General features: G+C 34.9%; 1 protein-coding gene across 1 annotated transcript in view; it reads right to left on the bottom strand.

Annotated features, from left to right (window-relative positions):
- Nucleotides 1-20,698, bottom strand: part of LOC111046987 (synaptogenesis protein syg-2) — a 478,902-nt gene that overhangs the window by 296,547 nt on the left and 161,657 nt on the right. The window lies entirely within an intron of this gene.

Here is a 20,698-nt window from a genome sequence, read left to right as displayed (position 1 = left end):
AGCTCTAGAAACCTTCGCCCCCTATTGTTAAGCTCCTTATCCTTCGAAACTCTCTTATATGAAAACCTTGTATTATCATCCGTAAGTAAACTTTCATCATTTATAACCTGCTCCTCTCCAATACGTACATTCATATCGCCTATCAATATAAAATTAGACACTACATTAGAGTACATAAAATTCATCAATTTTACAAATTCATTATTCCAATTATTACAGTTCAAGTACAGCGGTAACAGGTTAATTTCTCTCTGAATCTGAAAATTAATATTTACAACTGAGATATTATTAATTGTTCTAAAAGAAAGTCCCTCATGATACAATGACAATCTATTAATTCCCATTAGCATTCCCCCACTGGCTCTACCAAACTGAGATTGCCTGACTGCGCCTTGCCACCTTACTTCAAAGTTATGGAAAACATTTTCATAATCACTAACATCTTTATCTTCAATAAAAGTCTCAGATAGAAAAATCACATCAAATTTACTCAAAAAGTTCAAAAAACCTAATTCATTAATTTTTGATTTAAGTCCACAGATATTATAATATAAAATTTCCATCACCTGTGTGTTAGTGCGGCTCTCCCTTCCACATGGCACGTCTTCGCTCGAACGCTGACGGCGGGCCTCCCGCTACACCTTTTCTATACCAGCTTCGTAAATCTGCTTAATGATTGGCTTGAAATCGCTCTTCACTAGTTCGCTCAGCTCCTCGGTACCATCCTCTTTTCCGCGACGGAGTCCTTCTTCCAACGACCACCAGAATGAACGTCCTTCCACCCACAGCTGATCACCCTTCAAGACGCACTTCAGTTCATTGTTATACTTTAGCAGTTCCTTTCTCAACGCGAGAAGCTTGCTTCTTTTCTTTCTGGTTGCAAACGAAAAGTCCTTTTGTACACTAAACCTGGTACCTTTCAGCTTATTCACATGTTTGAAAATATTTTCCAAATCCTGATCTGATGGAATATGAGCGATTATTGGCGCATTGTCCTTTTTCGGGCCAAGAGTATGAGCTCTATTCACTCGTATTTGCCTGTCACATTTCAACACATTTGAGACCCCTAAATATCAAATTATTACGTCGAGAGCGGTCTTCATAACTGTCCAGTCGACTATTGATTTGACTATTCACTTCCTTCAAACGTTGAACTTCTTGTTTGAGCTGATTATTTTCCTTTTCAAGCCCCGTAATTAGTGATTTTAGCCCTAAAATATCGTCCTTGGTTGCTAACACACTAAATTTCTCATCGAACAGTTTTTTAATTGTAGACTCGATAATTGACACTAATTCGTCGTTTCGTGAATCGCACCCTTTTTTTGCAATTTGCGCGTCCGAATCCGGCGATTCGCGCTCACGTTTCTCGCCTCTCGGTTGCGTTGAAACAAATTTATCCATCGCGATTAATTTTACTGGAAATAAACACTCGTAAATCACTTGTGAAACTTGTAAAAATACTCGTAAAACTCGCACTTCAAGTACTTTTTGTATTGTTGGGGAGGAAACTTGTGAATATAGTTATGAAACTTTCATCTTTTAAATTTTGAAGTCATTGGAATTCACCAGAGAAACAGTGATCAATTGGATTGACACAGTCAAGACGCAACTTTTACACTTTCTTCTCGTTACCATGTAACCAATCTACTGTGTTACCATGTAACATATCTAGTGTATATTGAATACCCTAGTTAAATCCCATTGAAAACATCAAAATTACAGTTGGCACATAACAAAATTTTAAGTGAGTGCCTCTCGATGATATTCTTCATAATCATGTATAATATAGAATTTAAAGGTTGAAAAAAGTTCCACTGGAGTGTGAATACGCTACTTTGTAATGTCTACTAGGGTAATTCAATATTAAAGGTCACATGGAACATAACAGTATCAAAAAAATAGTGAAGTTGAAAACGTGAAATTTTGGGGAATCGTACAAGAAATTTACACTATATTCCCTCCAAAAAGTGATTTCAAAGTAGCTAAAGGCTTTAAATTGTTAATTTCATCATCGCTGTACATTTATAAAAACAAATTCAATTTTTGAGGATTTCACTTCCATTGAATTTGTATGTATCCAGTAAGTGATTCTCCTAGAAAGGTAACCCAGAATTGGTTGACGACAGTCTATTTCTAGATGGAATAAAGTGAATCGATCACTAATTAATCAGACTAATTATCCTCATGGAAAGATGGAACCTTTGTTTCGAGAGCAAATCGAGAAATGTTGTATTTCTTATTTAAATTGTGGCCTTCCTCGCTATTCCTTGGTTTTCATCATCTTTTATTTATAAATTTAAAGCTATTTATCATTCAGTTTTCTACTTTTTCATCCCTTCTTAATGCATGGGAATTATAGATTCATCATTGAAAATTATTTTAATTTAGTTTAGATCTCTAATAAAAATTGAGATCTCTCTTTATAATTATAGATATAACGCATATTGTTATGATAACTCGAGCTTATGAACAGGCCTTTGTTGCCTATGTAAGCTCTTTCCTATCTGATACAAGAATTTTATACAAGAATAAAATTGTTATAGCTCAAGAGTTTTATTGTTTAGTATAGTTCTATATTGTTTGATTTTTGATTGTTGTTTGATTTTAGTAAGTGTATTATATCGTTTCTTGAATTGTATAAACTTTATTGCTTAAGATTCTATGTAACTGCTTTGAATTGTATTCAGAAGGAAAAAATGAATTGAATTGATTGTTTTAATCTACAATAATATGGCGACGTGGCTTGAGTCCATTTTTAGATGCTGGCTCAATACGAGTAAAATTATGTTGGAATAGATCATACTACTTGTTCAACACATCGAAAAGTAATGATATGTGAGTCAATGTGATGTCATAAACATGGTGTGTTACCTGAGAACTGACAACATTAAATCACCTCACAATATCAATATGTTTAATCATATAACAGATTAAACTGCCTGTCGCTCAAATTTGCACTCGGTTGCACAAAAGTCTGTTACCTTTTACTACCAATAAAATATCACCAGATCCAGTTATGGAGGCTTTTGACGTGACAACGTCTTATAAATTGGTTTGCCGGGTGACACTTCAAGAAACTGCGTTACGTTCCCACGTTATGTTTTCTCAGAAAAACCTTCTCTTATTTGTTCTCGTGGAATTTGATCATGATTGGAACTTAATAGGCTTTAGTGCAGCCGGGCCCTAGTTTTCAGTTTCGGTGAAATCGGGCCGTATAAAACTTGTAGCTATGAAAGTAGAATAACAGGATGTGAGCTATTTCACCAGACTTTTATGAGACGCTGCAATTGATAGATGAATGTTTGATAACTTAAAACGATAACAGAAGAGTTTGAGGGTGGCAAAAGAGGTCACCGTTTCTGCAATGTTGATGACCAGCTTCGATTGGTCTAATACAGTGTAATCGTCGGTTGGATGATAACAATGGATTGTAATGGTAAGCAGGGGCTGAGAGAAGTTTTCTACCGGAAATTAATGCTCGAGGGACGACGAGGATCAAAAGTCTCATCCAAGCAGAGCCGATTTTGGCGAACAGCGCTTACACTTGGCCCATTCTAACCGCTCTCCATAGAGCTATTAAGCTGAGATGGTGGCTCGGTTATGAACGCCAGTATTATCCCGAGTTATTACAATACTAATAGTCTAATAGATCCATATTAATTCAATGATAAGATCGTGCGCTCATCTTGCCCTCAAACACTCGATCGTAACTCACACGATAATGGCTTGCTCTACTCTCGATGAGAATGTCTTATTCCAGCTAGAGTCCCTAAGAGAAGTGTATTGTCTGTAAACTAATAAAACAAAATAAATCTTATAGCACCCTTTATTTAAAAAAAAACTTTAAAATAGTTGAACAACCAGTTCCGGTTCACACCATCCTCGGTAAACCGAAACTAGTTGTTCAACTATTTTAAAGTTTTTAAAAATAGAGGGTGCTATAAGATTTATTTTGTTTTATTAATTTAAAAGTAGCCCATGTCAATAAGTGTTTTATAAAATGTCTGTGAACTGTATGATGGATACTATTGGGATTATTATGATAATAATTATTATGAAAAAAATGGATCTGTTCTACTAAGAAACTTTGAAAAAATAAAATTGGTCGATTAGAATGATACATTCAATAATACAAGATTTTTCAGTGAGATCCACCATTTGTAAATTACATTAGTATGAATTATTTAATTCATCTCATTGTCTGATTTATGGCTATATTATTTTAAATCAATTATTTTCCATTCACAAGGAAAATTATTGCAAGAGATTTTCCGCTCTATGCATATTTCTATGGATGGTTCATAAATCTGTTTCTTTGAGGTGCTACAATATAAAATTCTCAAACCAATTTCAAGTTTTTGGGCTATTATAAATTTAATTCGGAAAATAATGTGAGAGGAATCAAAGCAAGAATGTGAATCAAATATCATTCATTTTAAGCTTATCTGGGAGGATCCATTGATATGATAAGAACAGAACAGGGAAAACTGCTTCACTACATCTACTGCAGGCTCTTCATAATTATACAACGGAAGTCATGGCAGAAAGCTCTACATGTTTCAAGTTATAGCTGCTGGAAATGGTCTTCATGAAGCCCCCTTACTTACTGTCAATCCTTATTACAGAAACTCTATCCACAAACCTAGTCTTTCAGTAAATTTTGTCAGATAACACATGTATGTTTGTGAAACACAGGTAACACTGTCTCAATGTCAAACACATGCAAGATCGCCGGGTTACAAGTAATCAATAGAAGCTGCCACAGCTTGTCACGGATTGGCTCACAAAGAGCGTCAATACCAGGAATATGAATCGAAGGCGGGCGATGTGTATCCAACGACAGAGTGCAACAATGCGTAATGAATGCGTCGCACGTGCGTGAAATAACTCTTTGCACACCCTAAAAAACGCAATTCATTTTCAAAAACTGAATACTGTCAACTTCCAACCGTTCAGGGGAAACCTCCAGGCAAAATGTCACAGAAATGAATAATTTGTCAATTAAGTTCATGAATACTTCCTAGAAATCAGTAATCAATACCTTGAAAAAACGCAAAACAAAAATTGACTTCCTAACAGTTCGATTTTTCGTATACTTTGTTTAAAATGTTTTTAATGGAAGATATACGAGTATTGAACGGAGGGGTGCCCACAAAGGTATTTAGGCGGAGGTTTAAATTCTTATGGGGTGGGGAGGGAAATCAAATTTTGGGGAAATTACTATGTTGGTGGAAGGTACATGACTCAGCTGTTTATCAATTTGAGTTGTGCGAATCTGAAAAAATCGATTTTTTATTTCAATTAGGTTGAGCATGCTACAATTCTGTCATGACGTGCTACATTGTGATAATTGATACGTTGAATTTATGGGCAGGGGCATATTATTATTGATGATCCAATATTATTATGTTTGAAACATCAGTCCATTGCTAAAAATTTTTCAAATGTGTTCATTTTATCATGTCTTCCAGTATTATAGAGACATTGTATACAGAATTTGTATTCCAGTATACAGAGAGACAAATCTTCATGGAACAGGTCTCGAATTCAGATTCCAGAATGAAAAAAAGCATGAGCGATGTTTCAAATTTCAATAATATTCAAATGACTCATCACGGATCAACTATTGAGTGTACATATTTGTACGCATTAATAACGTATTTGTATGTCATTCCATATTGATATAACAACCCTCCAATAAAAGATCATAATACTGATATGTGAGATACACGAACTTCGCTTGTAACTGGAACAGAATCCTTCTAATCAAATGAGATGAAACTAGCTGTAGAGGGAAATATGTATATGAAGTTCAGTGGCGTTGTTGTTATGTTGCGTATCCATTCATTCCTGTCAGGCATCCTAAATATATTCTTCAACGCGCAACGAAGTGATGAATATCGGTGATGTGATCTGAATCATAACGAATATGCTGATACGTGAATCATAGCATAATGAGCATGTAAGTGAAACCTTTTTACAGACGGTGAGTGGTGCCAAGAGGGTTTTCAGTTTCCCAATTATTGTGTAGTAGATAAGAATCAGATTTTCAAATAATGATAGAATGTAAGGGAGCATTTTTGAAGAATCAATGTTCCCACTAGTATCAGTCATTCATTCACTCTATTAATTCAATAATAAATTGGACTGGGGGAGCTTTTATGAACTGAAATTCAAGTCGCTAGAATATGGGTCACGCTAACAGATGATGTTGAGCATCAAGTGATTTAATTAAAAATTGATCATGATTGGGGAGCAAATCGCTCGGTAATGAAAACAGAAGACTAGAGCAAACTTTATACAACGGTGAGTAATTAAAAGTTGAATTTTTCGCAGGCGCCATGAATCAAAAATGAAGTTGAGAACAACGCAAAGCAAGGGAACAAGGGATGGACCATCACTGGCAAAAATTGTCGATTTTAATCTTCTGTTGGAAGAAATTAATAGCTGAAGTTTTAGAAGTGGAACATTGATCATCAGTTTTTGGAACATGATTTCTAGATGGAATAGTTCTATAATAATCAACGCAAAGTGACGGAGACAAAATGATTGATGATAGTCTAATTTTATAACGTTGAAAAACGCTTTATTTACTTTAGTGTACCGTCTCAATGTTTCCGTCAAAATTTTCGATCTAATTCCTATACTCATTTTTATTACTATTCAACAAGAATATCTAGAGTTGCATTATTCTTCATTAAGCTTCATATATTTGTATCGAGTGATATACACTTCATATACACTGTCATGGAATACATCTTCGTAGTTCCTTTGAATCTAGGACTCTGGGAAGTTGATTGAAACCGAATCCTTCAACACGAGATATTTTTTGTTTATATCATAGGGGTGCCCCTCAATTCATGGACCCCACATCATTTCTAGTCGTTTTGAGCACTGCTAACTTTTTTTGGGACACCATCTAAGATATTTGGTTGTAAGCCCTCCAAAAAATTTCAAGAGATCGCAGTGGCCAATTCTAGGTACTCCTGTGTTTCAATATATCAAATTTATGTATTTTTATGTTTTTCAGATGAGTTCTTGTTTTGCTTTAGATTGTATTAATCTATCAATGGCTGCATTCTCCATGAATTTCAATAAAAATTGATTAACGGAGTTGATAAATTCCAATCTCAATCAGGAGTAGAAAAACTTCTATCATGTTCAAATGAATTCTAGTTGAATGGAATACTATACTTTTTCAAGCTTCATTCTGAATTTCGAGTTTGTTTGCTGTGAACAATTTTGTTACGATAATAACACTGTAAACAAGAGGAAAAAAAATGTAGGAAGATTTTAACAACATAAATTTTCGTATGTGGGCTGTAATGAACCAATTTATTTCGATAATGACTGGAGAAATAGGAAATGTTGAGAACAAGGAAAAACTCGTAAACAACATGGAGCTTGGGATGAAACACAGAGGGGAGCCTGGGATCAGACAAGAACTGGCAGAGTACACAGAAAATGGGATGAAACAAAATGGCGGGTGACGATTTTGATTGCATTTTTGAAGAGGCCTCCGACGTTCCGAAGCACTTGGCCTGTTCTGCGTCTCCCGACCGGAAGTAATGTCACCATTCTTCTGCTTCCGCTTTCTTTCAATCATTCCACCAATTCGTTTTCCCCCGACAGCCGACAATCCCATTCTGGCACCAGTATGCTTTCATTATATTATCCAATGTGTGTCACCAGTGAGAGCAAGTTTATAATGTAACAATAAATTCCATTGTCAATATCAATATTGATTACAAGTTAACGCGAAGTGAAAAATCATTGTGCCACGACTTTTTTTTCACATGATATGAAAGATACTTGATATAATAGTATGTATACACTATAATACAAAGGCCCAATATGGGGAGGGATGATAATGGGAGGGATATATTTGATGGAGGACATAATACAGAAAAGAGATCATGAAAACCTATGTATAGAAGTTACAAAAATTCACTCTCTTGGTAAGGGTTACTCGTATTTACATAAAAAAATTATTAATGTAATGTATAGTTTTCACATGAAAATTGAAAATCGAAGTAACGTTTTTTCAACCCAAGAAGGTTACTTCGATTTTCAATTTTAATGTGAAAACTACATAGTACAGACATTCTTGAATTTATATATTCGACTTTCATATTTTTATTTTACATTAATTTGAAAGGTACTATTCAATACTTTAATCTTCAATGTTCTCTAAACTAATTGATTTGTAACGTTATTTGGAATGGATGAGAAGAACTTCTTGCACAAATAATACTCTGGAGAGTATAATTTCATTTAACTCTTAGATCATGCTTTGTGTGTAAGCTATCAATTCACTTTTTTAGGATTTTTTTCGGGCCTTCAATTGATATTCTCGGAATGAGCATCACTTTTTTACAATGTATCGAACATTAGTCATGTTGTAGTTTATTCAATCAAAATTTTGAAAAATCGCATGTAGGAAGAGACTGTAGGTCACGGATAATATATTGAGAATTGATTGAAGGTTTAATAAGAGTTATGCATGAATTAATAAGATCCATGACATCGCTTGTTTTTCAATCATCATACTATGTGTAATTCACGCGTGATGGACACATTCATCAAAATATCAGTGCTTTTCAAAAAAGGGACAGTTTAACTATTTTCACGGATGGATTTTTGATTTTGACATCAGAATATTCAACAGAGTCAAACAATCAAACTCAATTTAATAGGAACAAAATCGTTGTCATTCATGTGACTCCGAAATAAACTCGGTACTTGCGAAAATTAAAACATGACAGAAAAGTGTCGGCTACTGAATCTGTGAGGCTGAGCCATCGGCACCATTTACGCTGACAGATTCATCGCAGTTAAGTGGTTTCTGTCAACCGATATAACATTGTAAGTTGACAAAAAGCTTTTCACTTGTTGAGGGATGATGGTGGAGCCCTTCGCTGTTGGTGGTGTGCAAATTGAATTTATTAAGGAGAATTCCATGTCAGAATTGTTTATTTTCGGGCGGAAAACAGACGCCTATGTTAAGAGAGGTGTTGGCAAGAACTACAGAAGAGCAACCAAACGCTGAACACGTCTAGCATGACAGGAGAGCTCGCAGCTCGGTATCGTCTTTCTGCAGGCCTACAACGCATTTGCCGGCTGATTCACTCCTCAACAAATTTCCTTGGGATGATAATAGTTCTACATCGCATGCTGAAAGTGGTCTTCTTCTCATGTCCAATCCACTGTCTGTTACAGGATAGTAAAACATGGCATGTGGCGTGTAACTAGCAATTTACAGCTGATCAACTTGGTGAAAGTTTTTTCTATGAATTAGTTTGACGTTCAGGTGAAATTGAATCACGCTTGTTCGTTCTGCTTCATCCCTGAGCAGACCAATAACTGACTCTGTCTCTCTCTCTCTCTCTCACCCACCCTCTCACAAGATACCATAGCCTCTAACTTATAATTACCAGTCGGCACCTCAGCCATTTACTGAAATTAATACCAACTTCCTCCTCACGCTACCAAGAAAAAGGTGAAAATTGAACAAGGTGTTCGCCTTCTAAACTGATGAGCCTCTTGTTAATTGAATGTGATATGACGTTTAATATGCTCACCAACTACATGTAATGAGAATGAACGTTTGCGATTAGCGCTCACCTTGTAAGCGTTCAACTCCGGCTACTAGAGTATATAGTGGACTTGTAAACGCATTCCGTGAAAACAACTTCTATGCATGCTTACAACGCATTCTTCAATATTCTTTGTTTTTCATATCCTGTTCTGCATTTTCTGGTTATTACGTGCAGATGAATATTCAATAATTGATCAATGAATGTCAAATTGACCTTGATCCCCACTAGTCCTTGATGAAACCATTGGACAATGTGCTTCAGAGTTCACAATATTATTATTCTCCAGTCTAATATCATGATTCTTCATTGATTCATACAATAAGTACATCATCGAAATGATAGGGGGAAGAAAAGCAATATTGAAATATTGGAGCATAAAGTTAAATTATTATAAATTCTTGACAAATTTATTTGGAAGATCGACGTGATAGGACTTTAAAATGGAACTGAAAAATTTTCATAAACAATATCGTTTGATATTTTCTTCATTCTAGAATACAAGCCAATCGAAAAGTGAACCAATGTCAGTTTATTTTATTGAAAAGTTGATTACTGAAGCCCATTGACGGCTTAAATGATAATTATATTCAGGCGAGGTGGAACTTCCGTCAGGAACTCCCCACAAATAAAAGCCATACGAATATTATTATTATTGAAAAGTTATGTTGAGGCCCTAGCTTGAAAACTAACAGAATTCACCAGGATTGTAACTAAAGAATCAATCTTATGGGCTGGTTAAACCATCAAATGATTAATTGGCGAAAATTCCTTTACGATACTCTTTGTATCAATACGTACGATAGGCCAACTCCTTGTGATTCATTTGAAGCATAATATTCTGGGAAAGATGAATTTCGAAAGTTGTATTTGTTTCAATTGAGAATCAGATTTAAATTATTCACCATCATCCATTGCAAACTAGAATCAACACAATCTCGCGATACTACAATGAGAGAATATTGATGCATTCAGTTCATATCCAACTCTGTTCAGTGGGGGAGTTTGGACTGCAGTATTGTTGAAAGTTAGTAAGCACCTGATTGCGCCATGGGCTCATTGTTGACGGCGGAGCTCCTCCGAACTTGATGTTGTTCACAGTTTGAAGGATCCAGTTATCTATCAGTGGAAGGTACATTACTCGGAATTGAACAAACGGCTACTTATCACCTGTTCACGAATGAGAGACGGTTATTGTTAACTGCTGCGTTGTTGATCTTGATGTCTGCTGGGTAGTTTACTCTCGGTGCAAAGCCAATAGATTGTCTAGCCTGTCGGTGGCAGACTCCATACAGCCTCCTCCTAGACTTGCCGTGAGATATCTTCAACCACGCCTACTATCATCCCAGGCCAGTAAATCAATTGCGTCTGTATTACAAATTACCTTGCGAGTACTCGCGTTCCATTTGTGGCAGGCAGCCAACTCCACTACTACGGAATAGATATTTATCTGTATTGTGCTATAGACATTATTGAGAAAACGCTCCTGACAAGCCGTTATTTCCAAAACTACTGAGAAGGGAAACTATGTCACGATAATGGTATTTTATGAGTTATGATATCGGCAACGCTGCAAAACATGAGTAAGCACAAGATGTAGGCTTCCAATGGAAGAGGATCTTAAGAAATAAAAAAAATGATCCAGTATTCAAACTCAACCGGCTATCCTTTATAATAATATTATGAGAGACAATGTATATACTAACAATACTGTATATAATACAATGTATAAACTAATTTTGAATTCGAATATGTGACATTCATTCTATTTTGAAGTCCTATTCTTCTTCTTCTTCTTCTTCTTCTTCTTCTTCTTCTTCTTCTTCTTCTTCTTCTTCTTATTCTTCTTCTTCTTCCTTCTTCTTCTTCTTCTTCTTCTTCTTCTTCTTCTTCTTCTTCTTCTTCTTCTCTTCTTCTTCTTCTTCTTCTTCTTCTTCTTCTTCTTCTTCTTCTTCTTCTTCTTCTTCTCTTCTTCTTCTTCTTCTTCTCTTCTTCTTCTTCTTCTTCGTCTTCTTCTTCTTCTTCTTCTTCTTCTTCTTTCTTCTTCTTCTTCTTCTTCTTCTTCTTCTTCTTCTTCTTCTTCTTCTTCTTCTTCTTCTTCTTCTTCTTCTTCTTCTTCTTCTTCTTCTTCTTCTTCTTCTTCTTCTTCTTCTTCTTCTTCTTCTTCTTCTTCATCTGCTTTCCACGATTCGTGTACCGGCGTGCACCCGGTTTCAAAGGATGAAACTACTTAAATTACGATATTTTTAGAGGTCTACCAATATCCCTTCTACCACATGGTCTTTATTCCGTGACAGCGGAGGTCCCCTGAGTCCAAAAAAATGATTTTTTCGTGTTGGTCTGTGTGTGTGTGTATGTGTGTTTGTGTATGTGTGTGTGTGTGTATGTGTGTGTATGTGTGTATGTCTGTGAACACGATAACTGCATTCCTAATTAACCGATTGACTTGAAATTTTAATCTTAAGGTCCTTATACCATGAGGATCCGACAATAAGAAATTCAATAGAATCCAATTCAATATGGCGGAAAAAATGGCGGATAATTACTGAAAAACCATGTTTTTCAAGTTTTTCTCGAAAACGGCTCTAACGATTTTCTTCAAATTTATACCATGGATAGCTATTTATAAGCCCTATCAACTGACATGAGTCTCATTCTGGGAAAATTTCAGGAGCTCCGTAATATTCTTGAGAAAAATGGCGGATAATGACTAAAAATCCATGTTTTTCACCGTTTTCTCGAAAACGGCTCTAACGATTTTCTCAAGCCCTATCAAATGACATGAGTTTTTTCCCTGAGAAAATTGCAGGAGCTCCGTAATATTCTCGATAAAAATGGCGGATAATTACTAAAAAACCATGTTTTTCACAATTTTCTCAAAAATAGCTTGACCGATTTTTTTCAAATTCATACCCTGTATAGTTATTTATCAGCTCTATCAACTGGCATGAGTCTCCTTTCTGGGAAAACAATGGGGGATCCACCCCATCCTTGGGAAATGGACTTAGTAACCTCCTTCTCGTGCATGACGTAGGTAGGTAGCGCAGTTCATAAAAAGAACACATAGTCGAGATATTTCATCTGTAGAACAGCTGTTTTGACGACTTTAAAAAAATGACAACTAAAAAAATCATCGAACTTCACAATTATTCACACAAAGAAAGAGTACTTTGAAAACAATTATATATACACATATACCGACAGAAGTCTGATCGTAGTTTCAAATATGAGCAAGGAAAGTTGTGTGAGTGTACCACACCAGATTTTTAAAAATTTTTACTCACAACATTTTTCGGCTATGACGCCATTATTAAGTATAAAGTATGCCAGTTTGATAATGGCATCATTGCTGAAACATGTTGTGAGTAAACAATTTTGAAAAAGGGTACTTAGAATTTTATTTTTAGTTCTATTCAAGAGTAGCCCTGAAGAAAAAAGACAATATGAGGCTAATAGTGTTTCCACTGAAAGGATTAACAAGAAAAAAAGCTTGCTTCAAGGAAGGTAGCTGATTTAACATAGAACAGATGTGGAGGGAAAACTTGAAGGATATAGGAGGACCAAAAAATGAGATAGGGAGAAGCGAGGAACAGAGAAATTATTCAAGCTTCGATAAAAGACAGTGATAACCCACCAATCAAACTCACTCCCAGTTTATTATAATCTTGATATCAGAAACTTTTCTTCCAGTTTATTATGATCTTGAAAGATCCTCAGTAATAGTTTAATCTCCACATCATCATAGAGTGCTATTGATTTTACATCCAGTAGTAGCAATGAATAGAATTCATCGAACTTTATCAATATTCCAGCACTGTGTGCAAAACAATGTGGAGCTATATCATACATTTTATTTTTTTCCGCGGTGATATCTCTCACAGAGCAATAAATTTTGTCGCCTGTTACCAAGCTTAGCTCTCCGAGAGTGAGCCAGACTCTTTAGCGAATTTATCGGCTTTCAGGTCCCTCCCCCTCCCATCATGCGCCTTAACTTTTATGTGACAGAGATAAATACGGTAATTAATAAGAATTAAAAATAGAAAAAAACGGCAATAAACGTTGTCTTCCATTTTCCCTTCTCTTCAATTCTCTGGGAACGATGTGGAATCAAGACAAACGACACAGTGTAGAGTTGCCTCGCTTCGCGATACTTGCAGCTATTCTGTCTAGTACTTGAAACTTCCATCACTTTTCAAATGTTAACTTCGTATAACGTCAAAAACACTCCCCAACATCTTAGCATTGTATGACAGTGAAACATGTCCTAGAAAATTGAGAGAATATATCTACGCAAGTTTTTAGTACAAGATAAACGTTTCGTGGATGAAGTTCCTACCGTTATGATTCATGTCATGGAAAGTCTGTAGTAATTCATGCTAAAGAAGCTTGATTGACAGAATTTTATATGAGAGCATGGGGTCTGAGAGAGAGTATCATCGGAATGAGATCGATAAAGTGAAAAATAATGTAGCAAAGATGAAAGTTCTATCGAAAGACTCCTCTTTACATTCCTCAATGTAACAACCTAACTATAATTATTACAAGGTGTACTGAAATTGATAATTCCTTATAGCTGAAAAATTCATAATCAAATTGAAACATCAAAAATAAAACAATTCTTGTATCTTGTCAAAGAACAATAAACTGTAAACTATTTCAAGAGTGATTCTTTATTGATTCATACAAGTACATCATCGAAAATGATAGGGAGGGAAAAAATAAGGTGGCCTTGTGCTATTCCTCTCCCAAATTTAGATAAAGCTACACATAGTCCGAAATAGATTAAGTTGTTCACTTCACAAAATTTTCAGTCCTTATTATTTTCACAGAGTGGATTTTCTAATTAAGATGCTTTAAAACTAAACATAGAAGAAAATTTTCACATTATTAGAAAGTTTGAAAAAATAGCAAATATTATATATTTAAGAAATAAGAGTGATAACTCGTTCTGCTCATGAGAGATTGAATTTTTTTCTGAATTTTCTTGGAAATCAAAATCTGAAATTTAGGGATTTCAATCTTAGTTATCAACGAGTATGAGTGAATTTCGTAGAGCCAATTCATGTATAGGTGTAGATCCATCGCGGCAGCATATTTTGAATGATATAATAACTTGAAATCCCTATATTAACATCAGCTAAAAACACATGAGGAATCAAGAATCAGCTCCGAACCAACAGACCGATCATTTCATTTATTTCAGTTTTCAATTCGGAATTCACACCGCTCACTCACGCTATTCATCCTGTATCAATAACAGGAGTATTATTTTGGACCGGAACCGACTGTTTGTTCAGCAGCTTAATTCCTAATCGCATTAGAGCCAAGCAATATTACCGACTTTTGTCGAAAGTGAACAGTTTCGTGTTGGCTACAGAACTTACGTTCTATTTCATTCCAACATCGATACATTCCGTAGAAATATAAATGAAGAAAAAACGCGTTTTGACAAAAAATGTCCATTCGACTGGTTACAATAAGTTCCTAGTCAATTTCCAAAACCAAATCTCTCACATTCCGTCCATCGACCAGATTAAGCAAGTTGGACCAGACTGAACCAGAGATTGAATATTACTGGAATATTCTTCTCTCTATGACTGAACCGATTTAACAGCTTTAATAGTACAGTATCATGAACGTAATTTGTAATGCTTATAAAAGTCTACGTTGGAAAAAGTTCAATGTTGAATCTTGGCTCAATTGCCAACAGGTTTATGTCACCATTAACAGCTCTGACATCTGTTAAGTTTGGCTGTAAAGATTCAACCTGTTTTAAGGCTCATGGTATAATAGGATTTCAATAGATCATCGAAGCTACAAGCTCACAAACTTCCCACTCATTTTTGTTCATTCAATTCTACATTGAATTGTTCTCTTCCAGTCAGAGAAGTATTAGGCTACTAAGCTTCAATGATTTCTCATTAATGTGTTTCTGTAATCTTGTTGAAACCTTGATCATGTTCCTCATCCAATAAAAGAAAGAATGTTGTAGTCGCATGTTTGATACAGTACATCGCACATAGACATAATATGTGTATCTGATTTCATTTGGTTTCGGGAGAGACTGAGAAGAATAGTCATATATGATAAATAATAGACTTACCCGAAATCAACATTGCTCCTTATCACAATTCCAATCAGAGACGATAATTCTACAATTGGTTTGAATCGAGTATAGTTCAATATATTCAAATTTTATTCTGAAATTGAATGAAATGCAGTATCAATGGAACCAATTAACGTGAAAATTTATTCATGGTTGATATAGCCTACATCACCATCAACTGTTATTGTAATATTGAAATTATCAATTTGGAGCCAAGATACACAGTTGGAGGAACTTATCAAAATATGAACTGTCCTATGAGCTCAATGATAATAAAGAATTCAATCATATTGTATTGCATAGTCTGATTATAACTGTTATTTCCAGTAGACAATGATTTGGTTTTGTAAGTCAATGTTTATAATCACAATATGGAGTCGAAAAATAAAAAGCCTGCTAGTTTTATTTTGACAGTTCACATCAATGACAGATAGAGATCGATTGGTGTTAGTTTGAGACGGAGGAAAGCGGAACGTTTATCATTGTCAAAACTTTATACAGTTGATGATGTCATCATTTGATATCAATCAAGTGTCAAAAACAATCAGAATGGGAACAGTCAGTCGATTGTGTGTATCGAAAGAATGGCAAAAAATTGCGAACGGAAAACAGAAAACCGCAAAAAGAAAGATGAATGGAACCGCGATTGACAGATTGCAACAGCTGTATGGATGCTGAGGTGGATGGATGGAGATGGGAACTCATTAATATCTTGCTATAGCTAGCTGACTTGGCTCTCTGCGGAGGTCTGACACGTGAAGGCGGGTCTGCCTGACTGTCTGTGATGACGGAGGCTACTGATTACAGTGGGCTACGGCTTCAAATGTCACCAGCATTGCAAGACCCATCCACGCGTACGTCTTCATATGATTGACAATTCTAGACCATCGTGTTGTTCCATATTCACCATCAATAATATAGAGATTGAATGACCAAAAACCAATTCAAATCGTACTGATAGACAGATCTACTATATCAACTCCAGATCTATCATCATGAAGATATGCAGTATTCACTCCAAATAGGAGGATTGCGGAGAATGAACCAATTACTGATCTTGCAATAAATTAACCTATGTAGAATCCAAATATACATGTTACTTTCAAAGGAAAACATGGACTGATGAACTAAAGAACACACAATACTGATAAGCAAATGACCAGATTCTGATTACAGTCCTTGAACTAACTCATTATATTTTCATGAAAAAATTATCTATTTATTTATTGATTCATACATTGAATTAATTACATAACATGTCAGGAGTCAAGATTTGACAGTCTATCCGATCGGCAGCGTTTTCCAGTAGCCCTAAAATGGAACTGTTTGAATTAATTACATAACATGTCAGGAGTCAAGATTTGACAGTCTATCCGATCGGCAGCGTTTTCCAGTAGCCCTAAAATGGAACTGTTAACATGAAATTCTAGCTAGTGAACTGTGCTCATGCATATCTTTAACACTATTGAAAAATGGACACCTGTAATTAGAAAAAAGGCATAGAGGAGTTGAACGAGACTTGAGACAATCAAATCTAAAGACTCACAAGAGTCTTAACCAGGAATAGAATATATTTCTAGGTATATATTCAAGATTCATTTTTATTAAAAATTATCAATGATAAGTATATAAAAAATAAATATACTGATAGAGCGATCTATATCAACTTCAAATCTCTCATCATGAACATAATGCAGTATTCACTCCAATTAGGAGAATTGCGGAGTATGAACCAATTACTGATCTATCAATGAATTTACCTATGTAGAATCCGAATATACATGTAACTTTCAAAGGAAAACATAGACTTTTTGTAAATATACTAAATATACTAGGCTCCTTTGTAAATATTTTGATAACAATATTTTTCTCTAAAATGTTATCAATCAAGATTCATTTTTCTTTAAAATTATCAATGATAAGTTTATAAAAGTGAATAATCCATTAAGCTCCTTTGTAAATCTTAATAATATTTCTCTCTAAAATGTTATCAATATTAGTCTAATAAATTAACAAAAAAATCGATTCTACAGTCATGAAGTATCCCTGTGAGCTAAATAGTCCCTATACTTCTGACACGATAACCTCCAAAGAAATATTGTTGTTAGTCCACCGCCACAGCACATGTGATCTCTAATATACGGTGGTATTAATATCACACCACTTCTATCGAGTACAGGAAGAAATTCGGTCGGGTGTCGAAAAAAGGCACGTCAAGTAGCATACTTGCAAGCTGAGTTTTTGGGGTTCAGGGTTCAGGGGGTGTTCGGTGCAGTGCTCGAGTATACCGAGTTGAAGAGCGAGCTCCACTCTCGAGTGTGGAGAGGAATGCCAGTGAGTGAGTGAGGTCGGCGCAAACTTTCGAAATAAGATGTCGTGTCGTGATTAAACACGCGCGGCGAACACACGTCAGCAGACTCAAGTCGTCACATGGTGAACCACTGTCATCCAACTCACATTCTTCCCAACTCCCTTAACTCTATATATTTCTGTCTCTTTTCACCTGAAAGTTTATTGAAAATTTCATTTTCCTATACTGTATTTTTTAATTCAACTGAAACTGTTTTCAATTTCATCGGCTTCACCGTTGAAAACTTAATCTTCATCTACTGTACTTTTGAGTTCAACTGGAACTGTTTTGAAATTCCAATGTTTTAATTGAAAGTTTCTGGATAGCTTCAAAATTCTATATTTATTTTTGATAACTCATGTTGCCAGGTCATGTGAAATAATATACTAGTATTTTTTATTTATTCTCCATATAAGACTACTTGATAGTTTTTGATTGGAATGAATTATATAAAAGAATACTAGTTATTCCATCCAAAGACTTATTATGATAATATTAATAATTAATAATGATTAAATATTATTAATCGATAATATTATATTTTACAGACTAAAAAGTATCGAGAATATTGACATTATGATCCCAAAGTGATGTGGGAAATAGCACAAGAGTTTTACATGCTTAATTAGGTTGCAGTCCTGTATGAGAAGCTAGAAGTTTCAACATTACAACTTTTTAAAACAATTATTGTTCTAAAGAAACATGTCAGAGATGTTTTGTCACATGTTCTCGGTTTGTCTTAGTTTTTGATATCTAGTGAGAGCTTTTTACTTTGAGAGAAAAAACATGTTTTCGAACAACACATCTACAGCTCAATTTTTTCTACTGCTGTTTATATTTTCTCTGGATCAACGTTCAAAAGTCAGAAGAGATTATTATGAGAAATTAATTTAAAGTATAAAGTATTTTAAGGCCGGGTCGCATAAAGGCCTGTTACATTAATCATTATTAAAAACCACGAGAACCAATCAGAGAAGCCTTCATTCCAAAAAAACCCTCCCCCCTTGGTTGGCTCTCTTGGCATTCAATCATGATTAAAATTCAACAGGCTTTTGTGCAATCAGGACCAAGTATCACAAAGCATTCTACGGGCTCTGAACCACCAATATCAGAGAAATTTCTCTCATAATAGGGTTGTAGTGTTATTGTCAATAATTTATCGGAAGCGAACAATAATTCACTTTTTAAGCAAACCGGCCTTCTGTAGTGAACAAGTAACTAGAAAATCCAATAACAGAAAACTCGATAGGTGCTATAACCGATTCTATTCCTTAAAAGTAGCCTATCACAGTCAGAACTCATGTAAAGTGGTTTTAAAAAATATTGCACAAATTTCCATCCTCTCTACCTAATTCAAAGAGTAACTGAAAGGATATAGTGATAAATAGGGCAGTAAACGGTGAGGTGATAAAAACTTTATATATTCTTTATATGATCAATATTTTAAGTGGATGAATAGATTGAATATATATGAAAATGAGTGTGAAAAGTGACAGGCAACGAAAACGTGCTTGATCCTATAGACTGTAAGTTGAACATGTTTGATGAGTGAAGGTGATGGATTTATCTCGATACTTTCCTGACGATGAAGGCTCAATATACGAGTCAGCGATTGCCTCAGCAGAGCTTTTCATGTCATTTAGTTCACAATATATGAAGAGTGAGTTAGTAGGATGCTTTACTCTCAGAACTTAGTCGTCTAAAATCAACTCCAGCCACTCATTTCAAGAGCTGTATGAGCCGGCGAAGTTTGCAACCTTTAATGTTTGCCGAACAGAGTTATAATCTTGAAGCGTTCAGAGTACACATAAAAATTGAGTTTACGTTTTAGAGGCGCTGTCCATTAAGTGCTTTTGTTTGCTTACTGATTCTATTCTGTAACCGTATTACAGTCAAACTTCAACAAAGCTGTTATTAGCTGGGAGATCTTAAACTTGATCGACTAGTTCTTTAATTTGAACTCTGTTGGAGTAATGTGGTAGTACATTGACAAAATAAATGGCTTCCTCAAAATCTCGCCAAGAAGTTGTAAGACTGCAAATCCCGCAGTAGATCCATTCTTCTCATAACTTGAACAATATAAAACAAGAAATACATAAAACAATATAACTCTATTCATACATTAGGCAATACAGAACAAAAAATGATAGTATTAAATAGAATGACTAAGAAATTGTCAAACATCACAGATTTTATTGATACTTAGGAAGACCGGTTGCGGAATAATAAACAAAAAAAGGGGAAAATAATAGGTTTAAATCGTGACTCAACAATTTATATAAAACCAGTATTTGTTTTTTATTAAATTTTTATTATGTGATTTGAGTTTGGTATGATATCAATAATTATTATTATTGATAACTACACTACACCTCCATTTTCCACTTTAATTTGTGTTGCCCACTCATATTCCTTTCTTTCATATTTATTTCTTTGTGTTCTTTGAGGCTGAGAATAATATTCTTCGAGGAATATATAATTCAATGTGATCATGATATTTTGTAAATTTGAAGAATCTCACATATTCACAGTCTCAGATACATTGCATAGACCTGCTCATTGGAGAGAATAATTACATTATCAAGCATAGACAACATAACTGTTACATAATTCAAGATAATAATATTGAATATCTTGGAACAATAA

Source organism: Nilaparvata lugens, chromosome 4 (assembly GCF_014356525.2).
Source record: "Nilaparvata lugens isolate BPH chromosome 4, ASM1435652v1, whole genome shotgun sequence".
NCBI lineage: Eukaryota > Metazoa > Arthropoda > Insecta > Hemiptera > Delphacidae > Nilaparvata > Nilaparvata lugens.
The sequence above is the reverse complement of the archived record's forward strand: the minus strand, read 5'-3'. Positions and strand labels throughout refer to the sequence as shown.